The sequence below is a fragment of the Panthera tigris genome, chromosome C1 (genome assembly GCF_018350195.1).
Source record: "Panthera tigris isolate Pti1 chromosome C1, P.tigris_Pti1_mat1.1, whole genome shotgun sequence".
In the NCBI taxonomy this organism is placed as follows: Eukaryota; Metazoa; Chordata; class Mammalia; order Carnivora; family Felidae; genus Panthera; species Panthera tigris.
Genome location: NC_056667.1, coordinates 57,095,557 through 57,117,544, shown reverse-complemented (window position 1 = coordinate 57,117,544; position 21,988 = coordinate 57,095,557). Strand labels below are relative to the sequence as shown.

At 34.7% G+C, this 21,988-nt stretch overlaps 1 protein-coding gene and 1 pseudogene across 1 annotated transcript in view; one reads left to right on the top strand and one right to left on the bottom strand.

The window, feature by feature from the left end:
• The window catches only part of LRRC7 (leucine rich repeat containing 7), a 556,339-nt gene that overhangs the window by 496,889 nt on the left and 37,462 nt on the right, over positions 1–21,988 (bottom strand). The window lies entirely within an intron of this gene.
• On the top strand, positions 4,199–4,858 carry LOC102952659 (annotated as a pseudogene).

Below are 21,988 nucleotides of genomic sequence, written 5' to 3'. Positions count from 1 at the left end.
CATCTTATAGAGAAAATACTGTTCAAACATGTGTTAGAGTACTCTGGCCATGAATTCAATGTTAATGAATCAATAATGTATATTCAATTAGGTGCCTTTAAAGAGAACACACATAAAACAAAGTTATGTAGATTGGTTAATAAAAACTTGACCAGAGGCTCACAGGAACCTAAATTTGTATTTCCACTAGGAGCAACGATTTAATATTCACTTATTCTGTGTTTGCAGCAGCTTATTAACAATATAACTACTATGAAATAAAAAAAACCTCTCCTGTCATATCTTATCTCATATAATTTAACAATTACTACATGGAGCACCTGGGTGGCTCAGTTTGTAAAGCATCTGACTTCCGCTCAGGTCATGACCTCATGGTTTGTGGGTTTGAGCCCTGAGTCTGGCTCTGTGCTGACAGCTCAGAGTCTGGAGCCTGCTTTGGATTCTGTGTCCTCCTTTCTGTCTGCTCTTCCCCCCACATGCGCTCTGTCTCTCTTTCTCTCAAAAATAAACATTAAAAAGTTTTTAAAAATTGCTATACATCTAAAGGAAGGTAAATAAGGTGAAAGGCAAATGACAATCTAGGAAAATATTCACAGTACTTAAGGCAGCAAAGGTTTAGTATCAATAATATATTTAAAAAAATAGAAAAGGATGTGAAAATAAAACATATTAAGAGCTAAATGACTTAAATTTCACTTTTGCTAAAATTGTAAGTACAATCATTGGTCACAAATTTCAAGACTATTAATGAAAAACTTGAAGTAAAACATTAAAAAGCTATTGACATAAGTGTTTTCAGATTAAAAGCACCAAGTTATTCATTAACTTGTTGGAAAAAATTAGCAAATATATATTACATTTTCCATAAATTTATACTCATTTTATATATTTTCATCATAAGTTGATTTCTTATCTAAGTATATTAGAGTAAAGATCTTTCCTATAGTCAGATTTAGTAAACATTCAAGAACTATTGCCATATGAATCTGAAAATGTTTGCCATGGAAAACTGTATTTAAAAGTAATATTCTGTGTATGGTGCACCTGGGTGGCTCAGTTGGTTAAGCTTCTGACTTTAGCTCAGGTCATGACCTCGCAGTTTGTGAGTTCCAGCTCCACATCGGGCTCCATTCTGACAGCTCGGAGCCTGGAGCCTGCTTTGGATTCTGTGTCTCCCTCTCTGTGTGCTCTCTCTGTGTGTCCTCTCTGTGTGCCCCTCCCCACTCACTCGCACGCACACGCTCTCTCTCTCAAAAGTGAATGAACATTAAAAAAAATAAATAAAATAAAAAGTTGAAAAAATGTTCTGTGTAGAAAATTGTGTTTTCCTTAAATTTATTAAATACTTTTGTCTTGAAGACTGAACAAATTCACCAGTCTTATAATCGTTTACCTACTATGTGCTATAAATTAAGGCAGTATATAAGAAAGGTTTCTATTAGATTAGAAACACTTTTAAAGCACTCTTAAAAAATGTTTTATATAAAAACAATTTAAACATGTCTCTAGCCAGGTTACATTATAATACAACAAAAGACTTGCTCATTTTTCCACAATGGCAAATAGTGCAATGAACAAAAGACCAAGAAACAATCTATTAAGACAGTTCAAAACGCCAATCAATAAGTATGTGAAAAAAAAAAAAAAACTCGCTATCACTAGTAATCATAGAAATGAAAAACAATGAGTTACTAATTTTAGGCTATCAGATTGGGAAAAAGTTAATAAAGAAGAAAGGGAAGGGAAAGGAAGTTAAGAAGGAACATCGACCAAAGGATATGTCCCTGAACCCAGAGAACAATCTTGTCATCGCTAAAAATGCAGCAACCTGAAATTGTATACTTCCTAATATGGTACACAGTACCACTGATAAAGTATTCTTGCAAAAAAAAAAAAAATTTAAACCTGAATCTCCTCAAGCTTTTAAATGTTCATTTTTGAGAAAGTTCACATAGGCACGTGAGCTGGGAAGGGGAGAGAGAGGGGGATAGAGGATCCAAAGCAGGCTCCATGCTGCGAGCAGAGCAGAGCAGAGCAGAGCAGAGAGCAGAAAGCCCGATGCAGGGCTCCAACCCAGGAACCAGTCCCTGGGATAGTGACCTGAGCCAAAGTCCGGCACTTAACGGACTTAAGCCATCCAGATGCTTCTCCTCAAGCTTTTAGATCTAACCACCAGTTCATAGGAGGAGATAAGGTGGGAAAACAAAAATAAAAGATGGGAAAATGAACAGGCTAAACAATATCACAATAGATTAGTCAAATCTATAGCATAGAAATTTGCTGAAGAAAAATGATGCTATTTCTTCAACACATAAATTGCAAGAAAGAAACAGAAAATCATTATAAACTTGAATTCCTTTTTTTCTTTTTTTAAGTTTAGTTCTTATCTGCTGGAGATACACTCTGATGTACTTATGGGTAAAGTGATACATTATCTGAATTTTCTTTATAAATTATAGTAAATAAACATCAGTATAAAGGAAACAAAAGTCATAAAAGTGATCACTGTTGAAGCTAGCTGATGGGATATTTTGGGGTTCATTTTAATATTCTTTTTACTTTTTCTGTATATATGAACAATTGTGGGAAATAATTGTGAAAGGTAGTTTGTAAAATGTCAGTTGTCCAAATTCTTTCATTTTTAGGCATTTTTATAAATAAAACAGTGGACAAGATGTCCAGTGTTTACTGCAGCAATATATAAAAAAATGTAACAGTCTAACTATCCAAAAATGGAGTTTTGGTTAAATAAAATACACATACCCACACATACCACTCATTAGAAACCATAACATAAGAACAATTATTCACATTGGCTTGAAACAGGGCTTCGAAGTTGACAGGTTCAAATCATGTCTATGCCACTTACTATCTAAGCCCCATTGTATAAGTCACTTAACACAGCTAAGCCTCAATTTATTTATCCATAATAATAGTACTCATATTAGTGAGATATTTTTAAGATTAAGTGTTATTAGTGTTTATTTCTGGGTGATGGGATAAGTGTTGATTTTTTCCTTTCTTCCTTATAGTTTTAGGGTTTTTTTCTATTATATATATATATATATATATATATACATATACACACACACATATATGTAAAATATATGTATAAAATACATTACATATATAAATATATACAAATATATTACATACAAAATATATGTGTAAAATATATTACATATATAAAATATATATGTAAAAATTAAGATAGGCTCATAAATTTATCCAATATTTTGATTTCATACAGTAAATTTTTTTCTTTAGCTAAGATTAGAATAATGTAAAGATTAACATATTGAATAATTTTCCATTATTGTTCTATGTAACTAATAATCTTTATGAATATGTATAAGTGGTTTAGCTTTGAATAATTAGAGGGTAAAATAAAATGCTATATGACTGAAATAGACAATAGAAGCAATATTCTAACAATTGTAACAAAGCAAGGTCAAACTGTGAAATCCACAGTCTCCTTCCATTCTTCTTTGTCTGCTTTTAGAGACTGGTTATTTCTCATCACAACTAGAAAGCCTAATGTTTTCATGCAGCCTCTGCTAATCATCAAATATCCCATTCATCTGGAAATTTTTTCTATGGAGAAATACCAATTTCATAAATATCATGTTGTTTTAAACTATATGAACATGTATTCTGATAAATTCTATTTTTTCTAGTATGTAAAGTTAAAGACATACATGGTGACTCAGAGAAAATAGCAGTTCTTATCTTAAAGCTATTTAAGCAAAACACGTGGTAGAATGTATCACCTCTGAGGACAGGGTTCTTATAAGTCTTGTTCACTTCTGTACTCCATCACCCAGCAAAATGTCTAGTATATTAAAAACATCTGACAAGTATTTACTGAATTTGTTGAAGAAGCTGAAAAGAAACTAAGTTAGGAACTGCATATGGCAAGGTAACTCGTCATGATATTTTTTATTAAGTTATTTTAAGATGTGGTGGGACACTGGCACAGAGGGACTCTCCCTGAGTGACTGGCAGTGCCTTCATGTCACAAGACCACATCCAGTGAGCTAATGGGCGAGTGCAGCAGAGAATTCCAAAGATGGCCACAACAGCTGCATGAGACAGAAGATGGTGTCACAGTCTTTGAGGGTAACAGGCATGCCAGCAGCCTCAAAGAACCTTGGGATATGAGGAGGACAGTTGTGGCAGAGGTGGTGGCTAAAAAAAGATGGCCAAAGAGAGGTGCTTTAAAAAGTCTTTTCAGGTTAGTCTTGAAGATGTAAAGAGAGAAAAAAGGAATAATAACTTAACAGAAAGTGGGAAACTCAAAATCATCTGTAGCTATGCTATATCAAATAATCACCAACATTTCTATATTGTTTAAAGATTATCTGAACTACAATAGAATGTAAGTTTTAGATTTGGAAAATGAAAGATCCGAATTGAGAGAAGCCCAAGATATCACCTTACAGCTGAGAAAAAATGCTACTACCTTGAATGTCAGCTGTTTGCTTGGAAAGAAATACATATTTTGGAACAAAGAAAACCTGCTCAGGACCAATGAGTATGTCCCTTTGGAATGGATTCCAATAGTAATGATGACTCCAAAGACTTAAGGTGTTTATATCAAGTTCCTCCTCAGGAAGCTGACTTTCCAGAACAAGGAAAATCATTACAAATAGAAGAGCCAATACCTGCTATTGCTCAAAATAGACAATTTGATTTTGAATATACCAGTTCAGGTGAACATAATCTACTAACAATATCTTTTACAGAATTCTATCTATCCATCCATGGCACCTGGAAGAAAAGTTTTAATTATCTTAGTAACTTTGATAGCTTTGATGACTTTGAAATGAGTTACTTCCAGGGAAATCTTTTGAATTGAAAAGAATAACAGTTGCAGATCCTCTAGTAAATGTACACACTAGCTGAAAATGTAGAACAAAACTCTGTCAATGTAACGACAAAATTATTACCAAGGCTGATTCACCTAGAAAGGATCACCAACACAAAATAAGTTATCTTCAAGGCTAAATTTGAACAAATTAAAACTAAACTTAGAAATTCACAAGGAAGAAAAATAGAAAAGAAAAGCTAACAGAAGTAGAAAATCAATGTGTACATCAAAGTATAGAGGGAGCCTGGATGAAAATTTTAAAGAACTATTTCCAAGAAATATTTTGATGGCACTATCAGTTCCAGTAATGCTTACAATTTTAATTTGATTTTATGTTACTCCTTTCTGACAAAACAAGATAAGAAATGATTCTAAAGACAAGAAAGAAGCAATGAGCCTGAAATGAGTACTAATGAATTAAGTCTAGGAGATTATTATAATGACTTCTATTTGCCTTCCAAAATGCTTGTGAATACCTCAAAATATTGCCAGTAAATCATATGGAGCCTGATCACCAGGCCTCCATCTAAAGAGACTAAAACATACCAGTGAAAAATAAACTAAGGATTCCAAACCAACACAAACTGTTATCTGTATGCCATCTGAAACTCTTCAATCACGTCATCTTATTCTGAAAGATATCATCAATGTTTATTTGTCTCCTTTAGTAAAAATCAGAAAATTAGATCTTTTTCTAAAAAAAGATCAAAGAATAAAGAAAGCCCAATATTGACTTTGCTTAAATGTAGGTACACATTCAGCATGAGCTACAAGACTCTAACTCACTTTGAAATTTAAAAAAGGGAGTTTATTTAGGTGTATGTACACAAAAACCTACAACTCTAAAAAATATAAATCAAATACAATGGCACTTGCATTAGATGATTGTTGTTGAAATATGTCTGTACCTCTTCCCTTTCTTTGCTCAAACAGAGAATCTGTAAGGTGGTACATCACTGGGTCAAACTGCCATGGGTCAAACTGTCATGGACTCTATAGATTATGAACACTTCTTCAAAACTATACTGAAAATATGTTTTATCTTACGCCTTTAATAAAGTTAAACTTAATTTTTAAATATACATAGCTGGACTTAAGTACTATTATAGAATTATAGCAGATTTCTTATACTGCCTGTAACCCTAATTATAGTCAAAATGTATATTATACTTCATCGGATATCAATAAGATGTTTTCTTTATTTTTTTAATTTACTTTTTTATTTGAACATAGTTGACACACAATGTAACATTAGTTTCAGGTATATAACATAGTGATTCTACAAGTTTTTGCATTATCCTACGTTCACCACAAGCGTACCTACCATCTATTACCAAATAATTTTAGCACAATATCATTGACTACATTCTTTATGCTTTGCCTTTTATTTCTATGATTTATTCATTCCATAACTAGAAGCCCGTAACTCCCTCTCCCCTTCACCCATTTTGCCAATCATCAGTTTGTTCCATGTTATCTACAGATATTTTAATTATTATGTTTGGCATCTTCATTTTTTCCTTAAGCAAGAGATGAAAGTGAATCATTTTTGAAGACAGGCAGAGGGGCTTTTGAAATTCCTTACAATAATATTTCAGTAAAGTAACTACTGGACATTCAGAGCATGCCTTAAGTTGCATGTAAATCCCTATACCACTATTGTACTTAATTTCTCAAATAAAATGTTTTTGAGATCATGATTAGAGAACTGACGATTTCTTAGGCTCAGGAACTAGGTAAGTGACTATCTCTGAATTAGTTCTAAAAATATGGTGCTTAAAGTGATGCTTCAGCAAAATCACAATACTAGTGTTGCAGACTTTCAGGATAACTCTTATTGAGTCAAAAATTTAAAACATTAAATGCTAGAATGTCAAGGACATTTTCTACTTGCTTTATATAAATTTTTTCATCAACCATTGAGAGGGAATTAGTTCAGTTCAGAAAGTTTGAGACCTATGTTCACACATATGTGTATTATAAATCTATATCTTTAGTTTTAAAGCAAGTGTAGTTTGTGCCTTTCAAAATAATATTTATAAGATAAAAACATAATTCTGAGTTTGATCTAAAATTTAATGTTTAGATTATTTTACTCTAAATCTTTGCCTAACATTAGGATCATTCTCTATACCTGGCACACTTATTTTTCCAGCCATAATTCTCAATGAGCCCTATATTCTAGTCAAAATAGATTTTAATTCTTCTTTAAATTTTTTTTAATGTGTGTTTATTTTTGAGAGAGAAAGAGAGAGAGAGGCAGAGAGAGAGAGAGAGAGAGAGAGAGACAGAATCCAAAGCAGGCTCCAGGCTCTAAGCTGTCAGCACGGAGCCCAACATGGGGCTCAAACCCACGAACCATGATATCATGACCTGAGCCAAAGCTGGATGCTTTGGCTTAACCGACTGAGCCACCCAGGCACCCCATAGATTTTCATTTCAGATAAACAAATAAGTAAATAAACAATAAAAATCCATGCCCTCCTACATGCTTTTTTTTGTTGTTGTTGTTATTTACATCCAAATTAGTTAACATATAGTGCAACAATGATTTCAGGAGTAGATTCCTTAGTGCCCCTTACCCATTTAGTCCATCCCCCCTCCCACACCCCCTCCAGGAACCCTCTGTTTGTTCTCCATATTTATGAGTCTCTTCTGTTTTGTCCCCCTCCCTGTTTTTATATTATTTTTGTTTCCCTTCCCTTATGTTCCTCTGTTTTGTCTCTTAAAGTCCTCATATGAGTGAAGTCATATGACATTTGTCTTTCTCTGACTGACTAATTTCACTTAGCATAATACCCTCCAGTTCCATCCACGTAGTTGCAAATGGCAAGATTTCATTCTTTTTAATTACCGAGTAATATTCCATTGTATGTATATACCACAACTTCTTCATCCATTTATCCATCAATGGACATTTGGGCTCTTTCCATACTTTGGCTATTGTTGATGGTGCTGCTATAAACATGGGGGTGCATGTGTCCCTTCAAAACAGCACACCTATATCCCTTGGATAAATACCTAGTAGTGCAATTGCTGGGTCGTAGGGTAGTTCCATTTTTAATTTTTTGAGGAACCGCCATACTGTTTTCCAGAGTGGCTGCACCAGCTTGCATTGCCACCAACAATGCAAAAGAGATCCTCTTTTCCACATCCTCGCCAACATCTGTTGTTGCCCGAGTTGTTAATGTTAGCCATTCTGACAGGTGTAAGGTGGAATCTCATTGTGGTTTTGATTTGTATTTCCCTGATGATGAGTGAAGTTGAGCATTTTTTCATGTGTCAGTTTGCCATCTGGATGTCTTCTTTGGAGAAGTGTCTATTCATGTCTTTTGCCCATTTCTTCATTGGATTATTCGTTTTTTGGGTGTTGAGTTTGATAAGTTCTTTATAGATTTTGGATACTAACCCTTTATCTGATATGTCGTTTGCAAATATCTTCTCCCATTCTGTCAGTTGCTTTTAGTTTTGCTGATTGTTTCTTTCACTGTGCAGAAGTTTTTTTTATTTTGATGAGGGCCCAGTAGTTGATTTTTGCTTTTGTTTCCCTTGCATCCGGAGACGTGTTGAGAAAGAAGTTGCTGGGGCCAAGATCAAAGAGGTTTTTGCCTGCTTTCTCCTCGAGGATTTTGATGGCTTCCTGTCTTAGATTTAGGCCTTTCATCCATTTTGAGTTTATTTTGTGTTTGGTGTAAGAAAGTGGTCCAGATTCATTCTTCTGCATGTTGCTGTCCAGTTTTCTCAGCACCACTTGCTGAAGAGACTGTCTTTATTCCATTGGATATTCTTTCCTGATTTGTCAAAGATTAGTTGGCCATACGTTTCTGGGTCCATTTCTGGGTTCTCTATTCTGTTCCATTGATCTGAGTGTCTGTTCTTGTGCCAGTACCATACTGTCTTGATGATTACAGCTTTGTAGTAGCTTGAAGTCCAGGATTGTGATGCCTCCTGCTTTGGTTTTCTTTTTCAAGATTGCTTTGGGTATTCGGGGTCTTTTCTGGCTCCATACAAATTTTAGGATTATTTGTTCTAGCTCTGTGAAGAATGCTGGTGTTATTTTGATAGGGATTGCATTGGGTAGTATGTAGATTGCTTTGGGTAGTATTGACATTCTAATAATATTTGTTTTTCCTATCCAGGAGCATGGAATCTTTTTCCATTGTTTTTGTGTCTTCTTCAATTTCTTTCATAAGGTTTCTATAGTTTTCAGTGTATAGATTTTTCACCTCTTTGGTTACACTTATTCCTAGGTTTTTTATGGTTTTTGGTGCAACTGTAAATGGGACCAATTCCTTGACTTTTCTTTCTGTTGTTTCTACGTGTGTTTTTCATACCATATCTTTATCTCATCTTAAAATACTGAAATATTTTCCATCTTTCAGGACTTACATCAAATATTCTTTTTACCAGGGATTATCCTGGAGTACCTGAGCCAGTAGTTGCATCTATCTAATCAGAACTATAGTCATATAACACTTACCTATATACCTCAATTGACATTAACAGTATACAAATTGCATGTCCCTAATAGGCCTAAATACTTCCAAAGAAGACATTTTGTCTGATTAATTTTGGCATCCTCTATGGCATGTATCAAGTACCTTGCACAAAACAAGTTGTCAGTAGCTTTGTTGAATGCATTCTATATATTTAATAAAACAGTCCAGTTCTATCAGGACAATCACCCTCACTAAGCTGAGAACACACCTGCTTACCTAGCCAATCACTCAGATGTCCAGTGGGGTGCCATATGTCAAAACCAGATTGCTCTCACAGATTTCCTGAATGACTTATTTGTAATATATTGTTATTAAAATATTTGGGGGCGCCTGGGTGGCTTGGTTGGTTAAGCATCCGACTTCGGCTCAGGTCATGATCTCACGGTCCGTGAGTTTGAGCCCCGCGTCGGGCTCTGTGCTGACAGCTCAGAGCCTGGAGCCTGCTTCCGATTCTGTGTCTCCCTCTCTCTCTGACCCTCCCCCATTCATGCTCTGTCTCTCTCTGTCTCAAAAATGAATAAATGTTAAAAAAAATATTTGTTATCACATAAATGAGGTGTCTTTTCTACCTTCTTGTGTAATAGCAAGAGTAGTAAATAGTTTAACTTTCTTTTACAGAGTACACACTTACTGATTTGTATTATCACTCAAATCCTAAATGGCAGGAAGTTTCTTAGAGCTCCCCTAATGCTGCCTGTGATAAAAATGTCAGCAGATTTAAAACTACTTATAAAATAATTATAGCAAAACACATGAAACAATAAAAAGTTATGCCAAAGACATCATAGTACTTCAAAACCTAATCTATCATGCATATAATTCTGTTCTCTAGAAGTAATCCAACAAACCAAATCACTAAATCAAGTTAAGGTATTATTGACTCAATATTTTTCTAGTTCCACATAACATCTTAATCTTAATCTTAACAGAAGACTTCTGTAACTCATCTGCTTCTCACTAATCAAGAGGATTATTTGGGGATTTTACAAGTTTTAAATTATTTGAAAAGGTCAATACAAAACTGATTATTTCTTATTGACAATTAAAATTAAAAATCATATTGTTATGAAAATAAAAAAAATTGCAGTATTTAGCTCTGTGGGCTAGGTTCAAATCTGGAATGACTTGGCCAAGTAAAATAAAATCAGAAACTTTATAATTTTTTAGCAGTTTGAGGTTTTAGATCTTGAATTTGAAAACAGCATATCTACCTATGTAAAGTCTTAAAAAGAACAACAGAGAGGTCATAATTTTCCTTCCAAAATGTCCCAGATATAAAATTTGCTTCCCCAGGTCCAAAGAAAAGAAAAAAGATTCTAAAATATTCAAGAGCTTGATAACGAAAGACAGCAATAACAACAATAACAACAACAAAAACCCCAAAACACCAAAAAACAAAAACCCAAACAATTCATAAGGTTGATATAAATTGAATTATTTTACACTAATATGTTTCAATATAGTCCATTTATTTTTAACCAAATTTTTGGGAATGAAACCAAACTACTAAGGATGCAGAAAGAAAAAGGCATAAGCAAAGCAACTACAAAGGAGAGTAGTTACTGTGCCTCCTACCTTGTCATCTACATTCTGGTATTCTAAAGAATATATAGTAAATTTAAATTTAAAAATGAGTCAGAAATTTGAATATTATTAACGAGATATAGCATAAAAATAAAATAATTTTAGCCCTCTGATATCAAATATCTAGGCCCTAGAATCTAAAAAGCAATAAATGAAACAAAAATTTCTACTTATTTTTTCCTTAAAAACTTCTGTTTCCATGAGTCCTTGGATTAAGATATTAGTCAAACAGAAATTATAATGTGTAGAGAATATCTGGTAAAGTGGTGTTTCAGTAATGAACCATAACATGAACTACACTAAATGTAGGAGTTACGTTTTTATGAAATGAAAAGTTATAAAATATAATTACTATTACATCTCAAATTATTTTCAACATAATTAAGTTCTTTTCCTAACAATCAAGGGAGCTCTTCCATTTATCACATCCATCATCAGCATTACCAAATTTCACCAGGCTCAGATAATGAACAAAATTTATTGATGTTATTCTGAGTCATCTGAATTCTACTATTTAAGCTATGTACCTATATTAGCCTGAATACTGGCTTCAAAAAGATAGGTCCAAGTCGTGAACTTTGATACCCGTGAATGTGATCCTATGTGAAAACAGGGTCTTTGGGTTTCAAGATGATGCAAATTTAGGGTAGGCTTTGCAGCCAACCATGAGTGTCCATAGAACAGAGACAGAAAAAGAGAAAAGAGACACAAGGGAAAAGCCAGGTAAAGATGGAGTTAGATACTGAGGTAACACATGTATAAATCAGAGAGCTAAAGATTGCTGGAGTCTCAGCCACCAGAATGTACAAAAGAGGCATGGAATAGACTGATTTTTCCTCAGAGCCACCAGAAGGAACCACTCCTGCTAACACTTGGATTTCAGACTTCATAGTCTCCAACAATAAGAGAATAAATTTATGTTATTTTAAGTCACCCACTTTGTGGTAATTTGTTAAGGTAGTGCCAGGAAACTAACATAAAATATAGGACAAGGGTAAAAAAACGATAATGAAAGCAATAATTTTTAAGAAAATTTTATTTATTTTACCAAAATTCTCATTTAAATTTTTCCATTATAAGACTTCATAAAATTCAGATATATAATGAAATATGTACCATATCATCTAGGCATATAACACTTGAGGAATCATTGGTTTATTTCAAAGTACATTTTTTCTCTTACAGCTTATTTTGTGTACAATATTATAAGTATTAAGCATTATGGTCAATGTCGCACTGCTGATTAGGAATATTGCTTATGTTATTTATTTTATTTATTATTCATTCACTTATTTTATAGCAAGATTTTAAAATTTTTTAATTTTTAAACAAATGTTTATTTATTTATTTTGAGAGAGAGAGAGAGAGAGAGAGAGAGAGAATCCCAAACAGGCTACACACTGTCAGCTGAGAGGGCCCCATGTGGGGCTTGATCTCAAGAAACTGAGACAATGACCTGAGCCAATATCACAAGTTGGACACTTAACTCACTGAGCCACCCAGGGACCCCTAAGCAGGATTGTTTTTTAATTTTTTTTAAGTTTATTTATTTATTTTTAGAGAGACAGAGACAGCAAGAGAGAGAGCCCGACGTGGGCCTCGTACTCATGACACCGTGAAGTCATGACCTGAGTCAAAGCCAAGAGTAGGATGCTTAGCCAGCTGAACTACCTAGGCACCTCTAAGTAGGATTTTTTTTTAAGATTTAATTTCTTTAAATAATCTCTATACCCAACGTGGGGCTCGAATACACAACTTCCAGATCAAGAGCTGCACGCTCTAAAGACTAAGCCAGCTAAGTGCCCCTACTTATGCAACCTAGTAACATCAAGTAATTATAAAAATGTAAAAAAAATTAGTGTATGTATTAAAATGAATCCATTTGCTTATGACAGAAAAATTCTGTCAAAATTATAATTGAACAGGGAGACAGAGATCTGGGTTTTGTTTCTTTGGCATTTTAAGGTCATATGATCATGAAGTTAACTAAATCTCACTTTCTTTATCCGTAAAGTAAAACTGACAAAACTTGCCTATATAACTCCTTGAGATTCTCTCTGAAATAAACTGAAATGTACATGAACATATTTTATACATTATTGGGGTTGCATACTTCCGTTTTCTTATTTAAGTAATGTTTATCATAAAACTGCAAAGAAAAACTATATATGTGTGAACCAGTCAAAGTAACTTTATAAAACCAAATCCAGCTGTTGAAACTGTGGCTTCTTCTAAAGGTGCAAAAAAGCAATACTTTAACTACCAAATTTTAACATGAAAATCATTTGAGCCTCAAGACAAGTATACTCATGTCATTATTGTTAAATGAAAAAAGACAATACAAAAGAAGTGGAGAGCATAACCTAATATTTATTTATTTATTTATTTATTTATTTATTTATTTATTTAAGAGAGAGAGTATGAGTGGCGAAGAGGGGCAGAAGAAGAGAGAGAGAATCTTAAGCAGGCTCCAGACTCAGTGGACCTGACCACACTGAGTGTGGAGCCAGACGCAGGGCTCCATCCCACAACCCTGGGATCATGACCTGAGCAGAAAGCAAAAGTCAGATGCTCAACTGACTAAACCACCCTGGTGTTCCTTCCCCAGTATCTTTATTTTCTCATGTGGAGCTGGGAAAAGTTTTGTGTACTGATACTTGTTTTAAGATATTATTCATGAACAATTTGAAGATTACATTGTTGTATGTTTTGTATGATAAAAATGACTACATTGGCATATATATAGTGGTGTTGAACAATGGATAGTGAATGGTAGAAATCAAGTTTCTTATTGTTGCAATAGGGGATCTCAGAGAAACAAGAGGTGGAGGATAGAATGATCCATGTGGTAATGGGCTAGAAACCGTAAGAATTCATGTTTAAATTAATATAGATACATGGTTACACATAGAAATATTTCTGGATATGTATATATACACATATTAGTATGCACACATACATTTCCTTGCTCTGTCAGCTGAGAAGGCCTAGAAGCAGTAATACCCCAGTAGCAATACCAGAGCTAGTGCTCTCATTTTCTTTTCTACTACATTCTTTACAAAATGTACCAGAGCTTCTTGAGAAATGTTTCTAGGACTGGGACAGAAAATATACAAGATGACTGCGGAAGCATCTTGTAGGGACACAAAGTAAAGAAGTGATAAAAAGTATGTCAAAGGATGGGGTACCTGAGTGGTTCAGTCGGTGTCGGGATTTGACTTCAGCTCACTTCATGATCTCTCAGTTTGTGATCTCTCACTTCATGATCTCTCAGCCTGTGTCAGGCTCTGTGCTGACAGCTCAGAGCCTGGAGCCTGCTTTGGATTGTGTCTCCTCTCTCTGCCCCTCCCTCGCTCACATTCTGTCTCTCTCCCTCTCAAAAATAAACATTAAACACATTTTAGAGGCACCTGAGTGGCTCAGGCAGTTAAGTGCCCAACTTTGGCTCAGGTCATGATCTCACAGTTTGTGGGTTCAAGACTTCTGTGCTGCCAGGTTGGAGCCTGGAGCCTGCTTCAGATTCTATGTCTCCCTCTCTCTCTCTGCCCCTACTCTACTTGCCCTCTGTCTCTCTCAAAAATAAATAAACATTTAAAAAAATTTAATTAAAAAAAAAGTATGTCAAAGGAACATAGGAGTCCAATAAAAGAGTACCTAATGGTTAAAGCTGAAGCAATTTGAACAATAAAGTTGTATTGCATTATAACTTCAAGTATAAAACAAACATCCATGAGTCCATACTGGTACTTTATCTCTGTGTTCTTCCTCCCAAAATCCTATAGCCCTAGCCTAATCATAAGAAAAAACATAACACAAGTCTCAGTGGAGGGACTTCTAGAAAATACCTGACCAGCATATCTCAGAATTGTCAAGATCATCAAAAATAAGGAAAATGTGAAAAAGTGTCACAGCCAAAAGAATCTTGGGAGATATGATGACTGAATACAATGTGGTATTCAGGATGATATTCTGGAACAGAAAAAGACATTAGGTAAAAACTATGAAAATAGGAATTAAGTATGGTATTTAATTAAAAATAATTATAAGTCAATATCAATATTGACTTATTAATGGTGACAAATGTACCATACTAATGTAACATAATAAAGGGGAAAGTGGGCATGGCGGTATATGGGAGCCCTCTGTAATGTAATACTTACACTTACTTTCAAGACAGTAAAAAAAAAAAAAAAAAGATTATATTAATGGAAGAAGCGGGCTTAATAAGTCCCCCATTCCAATGACCTCAGCTTATGTGGGAAACTGAAATACACATTGGCTCATGCTCACAAAAGTTATTAAATGAAATAAACTGAGAGTTATACTTAGTTCAATGTATTGTCCACTATACTACAATATCAATCTATTTCTGAAGACAAATATAAAACTCATGGCTTTAGTTTTCTGTTACTTCCTGATCCCATTTCAATTGACCCTGGACATAATTCAATAATACTTTATCTATGTGGCATCATTTCAACGGAGTTCACAGTGATTTGTTACCGGTAGATTTAATTGGAAAATACTGAGTAGCACTTAGAAAATATCATACTGTACATTTTACTTTTTTAGTTAACAGAATATACTAAATATCTTTTCTGAACACCATATATTTGACTTTTCTCTAATACAGTGATTCCCTGAGTGTAAGTATGTGTGCTTTGCCTGCAATTCTAAACTTGGTTTTGCAATCACATGGTGGTAATCAGCTATCTCTACCTCCGTGACCATATTTCTAGTTTTCATTTTGTCATATACTTTGCCACCCTTCAACAGCCAGTTCCCTTCCTCAATTCTGTTACTTCTGGGAAGTCTGCTACATTGTATTAAAAAGAACACAAGCAACAGAGTTGGAAGTCTTGGGTCCTGCCACTTGTTCACAATTTTATAATTTGAAACAAATCTGTAACCTTTTTTGAGCTTCTAAGGATTGTATAAGGATACAATGAGACATATGCTAAAGTCTATATATAGTTATTTTATTTGTTTTCTCCTGGAAGTGCAAGTAGGTAACTAAGCTTTATAAGAAAAATTTTGAAACAAAAAATACTTAGAGTAGAAATTAACAGTATAAATAGTCAATAAACACTTATTTGAGGATCAGCCTTTATTTAAAGCTTAGAATGCATAAAATGAGCATAGAGCATAAGATGTCCAGCACTATATTAAAGTGCATAATATCCATTATTATATTAAATCCTTATGTAGTAGACTTATTACCATTTCCTTTGACAGATAAGGAAATTGAGCCCCAGAGAGCTTAAATGTCTTGCCCATATGAGCTTTGGTGCTGAAATTTGGGGGGCATTAATTTTCAACTTGGAGTGATATTTTATTGATTTTTTTATTAATTCTTGCTACATTTTAATTTTTCTAGGTCTCATAAACAACAGCAAAAGGAAAAAGTAGAGAAAAAAGATGCAAGACTCAGCATCACTCCAAAGAAGGTGCTGTTTCTTCTTCATTAAAGTCAATTGTATCATTTAGAATGGATTTGACTGAAAGTAATAGAAAACTTGGCTTCTTTGGCTCAAACTATAAAGCATACTGTCTTACCTTGACATATAAGGTAACTCTTAGAGTGGCTCTAGACTTAGTCTGAGCAGTGTCTTGGAAGTGTCACCAAAGAACTGGGAGGCTTCTATCTCCCTATTCTGTCAACTCCTAAATTATATTAATTCTAAGACAGGCTAGTTTTTTGGTCAAATATGGGTGCATCAATTTCAGATATAATATCCAAATAAGAAAATATGCAAAAGAATAAAAAGGGCAGTTTATTTGTGTGTGTGCGTGTATCTTCTTAAGAGTGAGGAATTTTTTTTTTTTTTTTTTTGCAGACCTCCTTTCATGTCTCGTTGGCTGGAACTGGGTCTAACCAACCCTTGATCAATAGATTGAAATGGTCATAACTGGGCTAGACTAGTTATAGTTTACCCTAGAGGTGGAAAGAGATACCTCCTCCTGAGACTTGTGTGGGAGGGCAGACACCTGAAAAAAAATACCCAAATAAAATCAGGGTTTTGGCAGCAAGGCAGAAAAAGGTACTGGATGTCACATATATAAGTAGTCATGTCTGCTGCCATACCACAATCAAGTAAACGAAAGAACCAAGGCTTTAAAAATTCCCAGGCTCCAACTACCGCTCCTTTTCATTTGTAGTATGTTGCTTCAGTTTATCAGATGTGACTTCCTGATGAATGAAATATTATTTTCTAAGGCTTATGTAATCAAAAGTCTTATATGGGGCACCTGGGTGGCTCAGTCCGTTGAGCGTCCGACTTCGTCTCAGGTCATGATCTCACAGTCCGTGAGTTCGAGCCCCGCGTCGGGCTCTGTGATGACAGCTCAGAGCCTGCAGCCTGTTTCAGATTCTGTGTTTCCCTCTCTCTCTGTCCCTCCCCCACTCATGCCCTGTCTCTCTCTCTCTCTCTCTGTCAAAAATAAATAAACATTAAAAAAATAAATAAAAAAGTCTTATAGTTTTATTGTACTTAATTAAAAAAAAAAGACAAAAACTTACAACATGGCTAAGGATGCAGACTGGAGTTCATTTCATATTCTGCCTAGTTCCCTGCTATAATTTATATAAATTATTTCATGAGAATAGAAGGTCCAAAGCAATGCAGTAAAGTGTCTCGTGAAAATTTAGTCTGTGCATGTGCTTACAGATTAGAGAAGTACTATAACAAGATAAATGATGCAGAAAGCTGCCAGTGTGCTTCTCCAGGTGTGCACAAGGATTCTTGGTAAATGCAGCAAAAGTGAAAGAACACATACACCCAAAAGAAATTAGTGTGAACCACATGTGCATTCTATTCGTGTGATCCTAGGCCTATGATTTACCCTCTCTGGTCCTTCGATTCCTCACTTGTAAGACTGAGATCATTTCTACCTCACACTTGAAAAGAGCAATACATCCTGTTTGTCTTTGTTTCTACTTTCTCTATAGAGACTCTTCCTAGAGCTTGAGGCACATTTGTGGCAATTATTATGTTTCATTTGCCATGCCAGGTCAGGTAAAAAAAAAAGTGTGTGAGCAAAGTATATGAAATCCATCGTGACTGTGAAATTGTCTGAAATATGCGAGTAAGAGAGAGAGCGTGCACAAGTACTCCTGAATGGGGCCAAAGTTAATAACGTCCAGTAGAAATACTAAAGAATGCAAAATTTGTAAACAATGTTGGATCACTGACTTTGATAACGGCATCCTTCACTTAACCAATTACATCCAATATCTTTTAGTACATTTTGGCTGAAAACACCTTGGTATTTGTGATAGTAAATTTTATGTATGAACTTGGCTGGGTTACAGTGCCCAGGTATTTGTTCAAACATTATTCTGGATGTTTCTGTGAAGGTGTTTTTTAGGATGAGGTTAATTAATATTTAAATTAGTAGACTTTGCATAAATATATCACCCTCCATAATATGGGTGGACCTCATTCAATCAGTTGAAGACCTTAATAGAAAAAAGACTGACCTCCTCCCCAAGTAAGAAGGAATTCTGTTAGAAACTCCCTTTGGACTTAAAACATCGCTAAATAGCTCTACACCCTTCTCTTGAAACACTTCTCTGAGTCTCCAGCCTGCTGGCCTACCCCATAGGATTCTGGACTCACCAAACCTCCACAATATTCATGTGAGTGAATTCCTTAAATCAATCCTCTCTGTCTCTGTCTGTCTGTCTGTCTCTCTCTCTCTATACACACACACACACACACACACACACACACACACAAATACATATACACATACATTATCTATCTATCTATCTATCTATCTATCTCCTGTTGGTTCTTTCTCTAGAGAACTCTAATAGAGTATGTATACTGAGCCTGCCTTAAACATTTCTTGACATAATGGAAAGACACATAGAATGAGAACAGAAGACTCGATTTCAATTAGAGTTCTGTTATTTCCCAATTCTTGGTAAGTTTCTTTGATTCTTCTTAGTTGCTTTACTCCCCTGGGCTTCTATTTTCTCTATTTAATATATGGTGTTAATCACATCTACCTTACAAGGTAGCTATAAATATCAACGCATCTGAAACTCCATTTGGTTGCTGGGAACAGTCCCTCATAGAACATTCCCTAGTGTTGTTTTTCCTGTCAAGTACTCCTTTCTTTCTTTCTCCCTATTTTCTATGACTATGATTGAAATGAGCTCAATGAGTCACAAAAGTATTCTATTTGCAAAAGTGGTAATTATAAGGAAAGCAATCACATTGCTACATGTTTTTTATATATCATTTTATTTAATATGCTAGCAGTCTACATTGAAGTTAAAGGCAAATGAACACCATCTGAAATAGTTAAGTCAGTCTAGCAGATTGCTTCTCACACATTTCTTCTTAGTATCTTTTCTGCACTCACTTTGGGGTTTCAAGTCAATAACCACTTTTCAGTCTATAGTAATTTACTGAACATTTATAATGGATCTGGTATTTTCCTAGGTGCTAGACACACTGTGCTTGATGCTGGGGTTTGAATTAAACCTGGAAGATTTATTACTTAAATTATATCAGTCTCATTTAATGGAAATTTATATTTATACTATATGGTAGAAGGGGACAGACAGGCTAGAAAAGGTAGGAAAAACAGTAAATTTTCCTACCTTCTAAAGGCTCTAAGAACCCAAACCCTTTAAATGATAATGGATCCTAATAGTTTAGAAAATCAAATACAATCTTTGTGGTCTCTGGACTTTTGTACATGATTTTTTCCCCTTAATCCATGACTGTCTCTCCAGCTTTTTCCCCTTCTCATCCCAAAATGTAAATGTCACTTCCACTCAGATCTACCCTCGTTTTGAGTCTTGGTTACATGAGTATGTTCCTGTCTGATGTCACCATGTAATTCCCCCATCATAGAATTATAATGTTTGTCTTGGTTTTATTTGTCTCTCCCACAAAACTGTTAACATTCTGACAGTAGAGGCCATGTATTTCTTGACTGATATTTATCTCTAGGGCCAACAGTAATACTTAATAATTATTTGTCAGATAAATAAGTGATTGGATCGGTTACACCACAATCGATACAGAAATTACACATCCATTCCCCAAATCTAATGATCTTCACGTCTCTACCTCATTCATTCTTTCATGTATTCATTCAGCAATTCTGTATTAAGGTTCAAGGCTGTATATCAAAATCAGAATTAAATACTCAACATGTTCTGCTTAAGAAAGCATATCTGGATATGAATTAGTTAATTAACTAGGTCATCAGTTATTGATATTGAAATACTTATTATTTCCAATATACTCTATAAAGTACTTATTTTGTAGATTCATCACAGTAACACGTCTTATGCCATACCCCCCAACTAGAATATAAGCCATGAGGACAGGGATTTTTGACTATTTTGTTCAGTGCTTTACCCTGAGTTCTTAGAATAGTCCTGGCACATACTAATTACTCAATACATATTTGTTGCATGAATGAAATAAATTAATGCACGTACCATAGAAAGAACTCTGGTTTACAGATTAAAGCCCCAGATTTTGTTAACCCCATCCCAACTTGGCTGGGAATCTCTGATAGTACAAACTACACAGAGTTCTGTGAGGGTTAAGTAAGATAATATTTATGAAAGCAAATTGGGAAATACTGACCAAGTGCCAGGTAGTATCAGTAATACTGAATCAGAAAAACATCCTTTTATAATAATACTGATGAAAGATAACAGAGGTATTTATTGGTTTCTATTTCTCAGTTTTATAAGGTAGTGAATGAAAATTTGAATTAATTTTTGAAGCTAATCTGCCTGCTTCGCCAACACACCAAGTGATGCCACCGGCCTGTTCCCAAACCAGCTGTGTAAATTACGTGCAGCTCTTACACCAGTCAGAGAGGGGAAGGAAATGCTGCTTATGTTATAACCACATACTTCATAACTGAGTCGAAAGGTACATTTGTGGGTGAACTCCATTTCTGTGCTCAAAATAGGTGTGAGGAGATGCTTAAAAGTAAGCTTTAACTCCAAATGAGAATATGCGTTCCAGGTTTTAGCTAAACCTAGTAACAAATTTCCCACAGATCCAAATGCCTGATATCCTGTTCACTGAGATGGAAGAAGAAAGTTTATTTTTATTCCAAGTAAAGCTGAAAATGTATTTATAAGCACTATTTAGTTATAAAACAGGTTATCTTTCTGAGACACTTCAACAGATACTGCTGTTTCTATCCATTGGTTTATCTCCATAATACAAAGCATCCATTATGTGTCAGTTTGCTTGTGCCTTGGTTAAGCTCTGTGAAGCAGTAAGTATGGTTAGATTTCTATGCAGAAATCTAGGCACAGAGACATTCTACCAGACAGTTGTTGCACGGTGGTTAACAATAAGGTCTCTAGAATCAAATGGTCAGAGTTTTTGTTCTGGTTTCTCCATTTAATGTGCTGTGTGGTCTTAAGCAAGTTACTTAACTTCTCTAGGTTTTTAATTTTATATCTAAAAATGATACTGACACTAGCTTTGCTGTGAAGAGCAAAGGGGGCAATCCTAGTATAGTAGTTAGAATAATGCGTGGCACAGACTAAGTGCTCTTATTATGACGAAACACTGGACTCAGAACAGAAAAAAAAAGTGTTTGCTTTAAGGTACCTGGCCAGTCCTTCTCCTACAGATGTAGACCCACAGGTACGACCATCCATGTGTGTGTGACTGAGGACACGTTCTTCTTAGGAGTCAAGTAAAAGGCAAGTAAAGCCTCATGTCAAATCACACCATACAAGCTACTCTACGAGACAGTGTAATATCCTAAGAGTAGGCAATCACTTACTGAATACATTATTAAATATATTTTCAGAATAACAACATGTGCTTTATTATAAAAGCTAATCAAGTTAAAGAAAATTTACTGAAAAGTCAAATAGTATATTGTAGTTCATTATTTTCAAAAGAAGCAAAGGATGGGATATCTATACAGATTTCATAATATGTCATCATATCATATAATATTGAAGTGCCATCTGGAAGAGTTAATTGTTGTTTGAATGAATAACATGATACACATTTTCACCACATCCGAC